Below are 9,238 nucleotides of genomic sequence, written 5' to 3' on the forward strand. Positions count from 1 at the left end.
GCTGAATAAAGAGGGGTAAGAGATGTCCAGTACACCGGGACTGGTATGCCACGAGGGATCCGACATTATTTTGTCCTGTGACCCATATCACCTGCATCTTCACGTGATTTTTTTCTCGTTGCAGATACGACACGTGCAAATTTATGAACTCCTGCTGTAAAAATACGAGTTCGTGTAATTTTATAAAAAAATAAAAAATATTTTATTAATTCTTGTCTTCTAATTTAATTTTATGATTTTTACATCAATATTTGCAATAAAAATTTGTAAAATTTATTATATTATGCAATTTTATTATCTCATAGAAATATCTTTCTATCAACTATTAGCTTGAAAACGAAATACTGTTATATTTTAATATTTATTCGTGAATAACACGTGGATTGACTCTTAAAATCAAGTAAATAGTTCCTAATGGTTAAATACTGCCTTTTATTTATATATAAACGCGGGGCGCGTGATCAGGGATCGAGAATATCTGTGGGGTACTCGATGGTCACGTGTCATGTTACATGGCATTCGTTTCAGGACGCGCGCAATATGTCGATGTGGCACGTGAACAGCGGAAGTGCACTTTGACTTCTCTTACATAGAATGTAACACAAAAAAATTTGCAAAATTTCCTTATAAATGTGTCAAGCATTTAAATTAATCTAACTCAAATCATTTAAAAAATTTTTATTATAAAAAATTTTTCATTGAATATAAAATTTTGCATAAAAATTATTATTCATTGTGTGCAAAATTGATTAATTAATTATTGTTAATAATTATAAATATAATAATTACTAATAATATTACAAGTGTAATATTATTACACTTATACTAGCATATATTTATAATTTATAATATAATAAATGTAATATAAATTCAAATAAAATAAAAAATAATATAAAAAAAAGATAATTATTTAACGATATTCAGATAAGTATTGTTTATCCGGCTAAATTCTTTCTTGTCGACTAAAAATTTGCCGGCTTGACTAACGCAAATTGCAACGAATATTAATAATACATAAGCCACCGCCTCGTTCGAGGCGACATTAGAAGTAGTCTTTTGACACTTACAGAACCGAGACGAATCACCTTTATGATCACCTCCCCGCAAAAGCGACCATAACTCAGGATTTCAATAGAGGGATACAGAACAATAAGATTGGTTCCATCTTCTCGTAGCAAAAGGTTCTAAGTCCACGCGCATCTTCCGTCACCGACAATTTGTATCACTGTTTTTAAACAGTGTATACAGAATTGCCCTTATCGATAATGACAACATAATATAGAAAGTTCATAACATATAATGCACAATTTATATTAAAAAGACATCTATCTATATCGATTACAAAACAATATATTTTTTTTCAAATCTGAATATTTACAAAAAGAAAAAAACGTAATATGTACATGTCGTTGAATAATATTTAAAACTTAATGTCATTAATAATTGACAATAATATAATAATTGTTACATGCGTATGATATGCAAGAAATTTATAAATTGTATGACACTATATATATTATTAAAAATGTAACATCTCTATATAAATTTTTATATTTCTTAAAATAAATATCGTATCTCTTTTCAGCATAGTTTGTTTATTTTGTTTATACAGTATATATAAGGGAGAATTTCCTGGTTAGAATTGGATCGTGTCGCATCGCGTTCTCCTGTATGCAAGACCGAGATGCACTTGTGTCTCCTCGTGTCTCGTCACATCGGGTGCTTGGTGCACGGCTTGGTGCGCGAATACAAGATCGCGGAGGGGTGCTTCCGCGTAGGCTTATTTTGAGCATCCCACCCATGAGGGTGCCGCGATAATACGTAGATGATAATCGCGATATTAATATCGCATTGGGAAGCGCACACATGCGTGCAAGGGGCCCATTGGTCACGGCGGAACACTTGCTCGCTTGCTGGCTCCGCGGTTGTCTGAATTGCACCCTGATTTTAGAAAGAGACGACCAGAAGTACGGCCCTCTGCTACGACAAAATTGAAATTTATCAATAAATTGCAAAAAGAAGCTACATTTAATATCGTCAATATTCTGTACAATATTTATTAAAAATGATAATTACATGTATAAAGCTAATTTTATCCAATTTATTAAATTATTTTATCATCATGATAATTATTATATTGCCAATGAAATAAGTTCGCAGATAAATGTTATATCATGAAATAAAAGATTTGGTAAATTTTATATATCTCCTTCTACCATTATTTCCTTTAATAGCTAGCTGCTTTTATTAGCTAGATACCTGAATCTTTCGTACTTTCCTATCCACCAATCGCAAAGAACTAAAACACTTGCCGTGTACGTTTTGGGGCGCGATAGAATGGCGAAACACTCGTGCTCGAGTTTCCAACGTTCAGAGAGGGGTTGGTGTAGGGGATGGTGCGGCTTGTGAACACTCGTGTCATTCCCTGCTCCGACATCATACACGCGGATGAATCACGTCATTCATAAAAGAGATTCGCGACTTGAAGGAACCATGTCATTTTTCTGGTTCCGAATCAGACTGATGAGTTACGTGTAGCTTCAAAATCATACCTTAAGAATTCATGAAAGAATCGAATTCACAAAGTATTTAATAAAAATTGTTATTATTATAAATAAATATTATCTATTTCTGTCTAAAAGAAATAATTTCTTAAATTCAGTTAAACATAATCCTATTAAACAACAATATTTTTAAGATATAAAAATAGCTATAAAAATTATTAATACTTATATTTTGTTGTATTCTGTAGTGTTTTATTATTTCTATTTTTATTATGTTCTATTTTTTATCTTTATCTTTTATTTAAATAAGTGAGATATATAAATGATTTAATAATTCATTATAAATTTATTATAAGCTTCAATATAAATTTTTAAGAAAAAACATTATTAATTTTCTCCAATCAATTATTCTGATAAATTATTATCTCAACGATGAAATCAATCAAGAAATATATAAAAAAGACATTTAAATATTTTATGAACGGGTGCGGACTTTAAATGTAAAATTGTAGTTAAAATAAATATAATCTTATGAATTATATAATAATTATATAATTATATAATAATTTCATGAATTATAAATTTATTAAAAAATTCTTAATAAATATATAATTCATAAGATTTATTTTAAATACAATTTTATATTTAAAATCAACACTAATTCATAACATATTTAAATAATTAAAAACTTGTAAATAACTAAATATATGTATATAAATAATACATATGCATACACATATGTATTTATGCATATATAAAATGCATTTTTATTCATTCTCGAAATAAGAAATTTATCATGCATCTACTACTTTGGCACTTATATCAATATTCAATCATGCATAAGCAATTCTTCACATTAATCTTGTCGTTGAAACGAGAAGCATGTTACGTCTAGCGAAAAGCGTTTTATGAGATCGTCTATCTGTATATACAAAAAAGAGAAAGAGTGACAGAGAAAAACACGTATTGGCAAGATAGCACCAAATCATTGAATGCATCAAGATCGACGGACGATTAAACAAATCCGAATGATATCGCGCCTACGCGATCAACAGCTCGGGGACCACCGGGAAGAATAAGCCACTTAATTTCCTAATCAACCGTTGATTCAGATGCACCTTTCGGCCGATCCCTCTTGGTAGTACAGAAACTCATAGTGAACCACAGCTGAGCCAAACAATGTCTTTTCACATGAGGCTTTTATAGCCCCATCAAGAGTATTGAAGATCCGCTCCTGGTTCTACTCTACCGATCCGCGAATCGCATCCGCGTCTTCATCAAAATTGTGACAATTGCATTTTGCAATGATATAATTAAGATCAAGACGTGCGATGTATCAGTTACTAATTTTTGCAAAAACATCTTGTCATATTAGATGCAATATGATTTATATTTATAAATTAATTTAATTAATAATTAAATATATATATATATATATATATATATATATATCTTTTTCAAATTATCTTTTTATATATTAATAATATAATATAATAAAATGTTTGTAATATATCATGTAATATATCATGAGAAAATAGCACCTGCTACAGCAAGTAGAAAACCCCCGAAGTAAAACCTAACCAGCTAGCTCCTCCCATTCCAAGTGGTCGCACCAACGACATGACTCGCAAGCACCCGAAGGGCCTGTCTACTGCTGGCTCTAAATGCAATTACATATACGTTTCTATTCTTCGAAAGAAGCGTAGAGGGGAGATCTAAACCAATGACCAAAATCAGGCACCACCTCCAGTACAGATTTAAAGCATGCATGAAATGTGCCTCTGCATTAGTTGATATCTTAACTCCGTGCCATGCGTATCATTAACTTGCAACAGTTCAAGGTATGCCTTGAAAAATTTTGGAATTGTGACAATGGACACACGCGAATTGTTCTGCAAAACTTTGTGAAATATTATAATAATCTATAATTTCATAATTTAAATATTTTTATCAGAGAAATATTACACGAACACTCTGACGTATTTCTCGAGAGCATAATTTATAAAAAAGAACTAATCGAAGAAGAATTAAAGTTTGTGAAGAGTACTTCAAGACAGTGAAGCACTTAAGCCTCATTGAAGGATTGTCCTATATTTTCAACATAAACGTGCAATTTCCATAATGTATCCCGTAATGTCGGAATATGAAGCGATAATGAGAAGAAGCGGAGGCCTGGAAATAACTAATTCGTCACAAAGATACCAAGCACAAAAACACCAACTGCAAGAATACCTTAATCTATCCATGATCGGAAGACCCAACTTCTTAATGAGCAGACCACTCGTCCGAGCTGCTGGACTTCTTAAAGGAAATTCAACGACGGAAATTATTCATGTTAATACATTATCTGAAGGAAATACATCAGTTAGTCAACATGTATGTAACAGAAATTTTTATATAGGTTACGATACACTTGATTTTTTATATCTTATTATACTTTATTATTTTCATTAACAAATTCTTGATTTTTTTCACAAAAGTCGATAATAAAATTAATATTCTTGCTTAATTAATAATATAAATTTAATATGCAATTTTAGTTAAAATTCAATACGACTGAAAATTTTATTTTATTCAAAAATTAAATTTCCTTTTTAAGAATTCTTGTTTTTATAAAATATTTTTTCCTTCAACATTTGTAGAGTGATTTTTAACACGCATATTATAATATAGAATATCTCTTACAAGATATTGTATTTTTTTTAATTTTATACACAAGAATATCCTAAAATATACAAAGAATATCCTAAAATAATAACTTTTTCTCCTGAGGCATCATATATATTATATATATATATATATATAATTATTATTACTATATTATTACTATATTATTATTATTATATTATTATATATTATATAATATATAAATTAATATTAATGTTCTAGAATGTCATTGAAATTATTGATGTTGACGGTCGTCTTCATTGCCTCAATGGATCTATAAATCCATCTTATTGGTTAAAAGTGATCACTTTGGCAACAGATTTTCAAAATTACAACGTCTTACTTATGATTAGCAATAATGGACTGGTATTGAAAACAATAAGAGATATAGCACCTGGAGAACCATTATTAATGTGGTTTGCAGATTGTATTTTGACGATGTTAAACATTCCATTTTTGACACCGGTGAATTGCAATATTCAAGGTAAGACTTTGATATTTTTAACCAAAGCTTTTTGCGTAATATCATCAATAAGTTATTAATTGTAACCCTTTATTAGTTTAGCAATCAAATAGCAATCAAATTTATCCTATAAAATTTATAATAATAATTAATTTGTTAGTAATAGCTTCTCCTAAATATATTTATTTGTAATTAGTCTATTTTTTATTTTTAATAATCAATTTGTGTAGCTTTAAAATTTTGTAAATTTTTAGATGACACATCTAAAAAAGATATACACACACACACACACGCGCGCGCACGCACACACACAGTATATCTTACCCTATATATATATATATATATATATATTTGAATAATTGCAGGTCAGGTTTATATGTGTCATAACTGCAACAGTTGTTTCGATTATCCAAATCCTCTGAAACTACACTTGGCATTAGATTGCAACCGAATGGACAATAGCTATATTTGGGTACTGTTAGCGAATAAGATCATTGATTCTCCGAGAACGGATCTATCCTTCAGCCAACATTCAGGAAGAAGCTTCGCATTCGAGCTCAAGCCTCTGCCTGTTTCTAAACCAATAATATCACCAATTCCAGCATACTCGGCGCAAACGATTGACAACACTACCCGGTCATTGAGGAATGATTCACCTTGTTCTTCAAATCAACTATCATCATCTTCAAATGGTCCTTCACCGATACCCCCATATTCCGCGATAAAATCTCCATCGATTGAGATTTTACCAAGTTCATCGTCCTACGAATCACCCATCGAAAATGTAACGGAAAGAAATCGCTATTTAGCTTTAAGATCCTACGAGGCCTTGATGCATCGGAATATCCATAGAAGTAATTTTATGCCCTATGGCGTGCATCCCGGTGTACGAACAGAATCTAAGAAAAAAGATCCCGCGGAAGTAGAGACACTCGCCAGTGACATGGGAAAATGCGGTGCAGGATATAGATGTATATTTTGCGATAAAATTTACTCGAGAAAATACGGCCTCCGTATCCACATCAGGACGCATACGGGTTACAAGCCTCTAAAATGCGACTTTTGTCAGCACAGATTCGGAGATCCTAGTAATCTCAACAAACACGTGAGATTGCATGCGACAGACGACAGTCGTTACAAGTGCAATATATGTGGCAAGATCTTAGTCAGAAGAAGAGATTTAGAAAGACACATAAATTCCTGGCATTCGGAAAAAAGTGACGCTAATGTTCCCAATGTCGAAATCACTGACGGAAGTTAGATCAGAGAGTTAGAAAATAAAAAACTTTACGATGTTCTATTATAATGTTTGATAGATAATCTACCTAATTTTATCTCACAATACACGAAAAGATGTCATTATCTTTGATGAATATGTAAATAGAAATTGATAATCGTAAATAATGACATCTTTTCTAATACTAAACCAATTTTAAAGATGTTAAATAAAAGAATATGATATTTTAAAGCTAGTCATAAAAAATAATGTTGTTCCTCCTATTTCTTAATTCTATTAATCTTTCTTCATTAGAGAGTCTCAATTATAAATAACGTAAGTTAATAATTATAAGTGTACTTAAATCTAACTATAAATCACTTGTTTGTGAATATTTATGCACATGTTAAAAACGGATTATTTTATTACTCAGTAAAAAAAAGATGTGAAAAGTGTATTTTATTGTAAGATTGTTGCTGTTGAAAATAAAAAGAGACATATCATTATAAACTTTTAAGTGTCAATTATTTGATCTATTTGAACTATTATTTAAGCTATTTATTATTCCACGTTAAATATTTAATAATAAAAATATTCATTTATTTCATACCGAAATAATACCATAAAAAATATCATTGAAGTATATTTTAATAATTACAAATATTTACATTATAGTTTTTTCAGGAAATAGAATTATGAGAATTATTCGAATTAATACATATTTCAAAAATTAATATATAAACATAAATAAAACTACGTTTTAAGCCTTGTAAAATACATATACAATGCACATACATATACATATATACAATTTAACTTTGGAGAAAAGACAAAATATTTCTATCCAAATATAACAGTTACATTATTTCTCGCGATAATATGTTCTGATAATAGATTTTTTAATAAGTGTAAACATGCGCCTTTGATTTAATTTTCAAACCAAAAGTAATCAAAAGTTATTAAAAGTATGATGCCGAAATCTTATTGTTATTGATTACATCTACAAATAATACAATAATCCAATATTTTTTTTAACATCTTCGATATTATTTCATTTCCTTGTAAATAATTTAATATTATAAGATGATGAAGTAATAACAAGCGATTTTATAATCGATTACATTAATTATCACGATTCTACTAAAAGTAGAACAAATATAAATATTAATCGTTACTGCAACAAATTGAAAATAATGGCAAACGCTATTAACACTATTAACCATTATTGTATATTGTGATTAATTCATTTATATAATGGCTCAATAAAAATTTCATTGTATTTGATAAAAAATTTAAATTTTAAATATATATTAAATATATTTAAATAATTAGATGTGTAAGATATAATTATATATATATATATATATATATATATATGTATGTGTATATATAAAGCATCATATATAAAATAACTATAAGCAGTATACGATCGCACGAAGTTCACTTGACGAAATTCTCGGTTTTTTAATGCAATATCTTAATATAAAATTCAAAATCTAGATAAAAGTCATTTTAAAAGACGTCTTAAAGACATCTTTGTTAAACACGTTTTTAAAACACGTTTTTAAAATATTTAAAAGATATCTTTAAGATATCCTGACTTTTGACTTCGTGCTGTCTCAGTTATATCTAAGCAGAAAGAGCGGCCATACCGATCTTTTTCATGACACCATCGAAACTCCCGTAGATTAGCGCCTTTTTCCATTTTAGCATATTGGAATTAAGTAGCCATTTCGATTTTCTGACACTACTGATAAAATTCGATTCTGGTGTGTGTCCGTGCTATTTCCACGATTCGTTGATCAAGGATATGCCTATGTAATTACATATCTATTTACGTTCGTCTAATTTTTTTGTTGTAAAATAAAATATGTATTAAAATAAAATGTTTTGTTAGGTCTGGTTTATTAATTTTGATAATTTTGGTAATAAAATTATTTTCATAAATAAATAATTATACGTTTAGTAATTCATTATTGAATACATCGCATCGCATCGGCGGTACAAACATACAAGAGTTCTGACAAAGAAACTCCATGTGACCGTAGTATTATTTATACATACATGAAATATATCAGAGATTGATAATGTTAGATTACTGAAATATGCGACAATAATTAGAAGTACCTTAAATATATATTTATTCCAAAACTATATGAATTATATAAATTAAAAAATTATATAAATTATAAAAAATTATATAAAATATTCTTTTCTCAATTAAAATTTAACATTTTAACATTTATTTAACATTTATTAATTTAACATGAAAAATTTTAAATATAAATTTGTCAATTATTCTTAATTTATAACATTTTTTTATTAGTCGGAATTTTTTAGTATTCCTACCTACCCGTATTATTTTTAATTAACGTTCATTTTATTGTT

Source organism: Pogonomyrmex barbatus, unplaced genomic scaffold (genome assembly GCF_055798465.1).
Source record: "Pogonomyrmex barbatus isolate J1 unplaced genomic scaffold, ASM5579846v1 scaffold1, whole genome shotgun sequence".
NCBI classification, from domain to species: Eukaryota; Metazoa; Arthropoda; class Insecta; order Hymenoptera; family Formicidae; genus Pogonomyrmex; species Pogonomyrmex barbatus.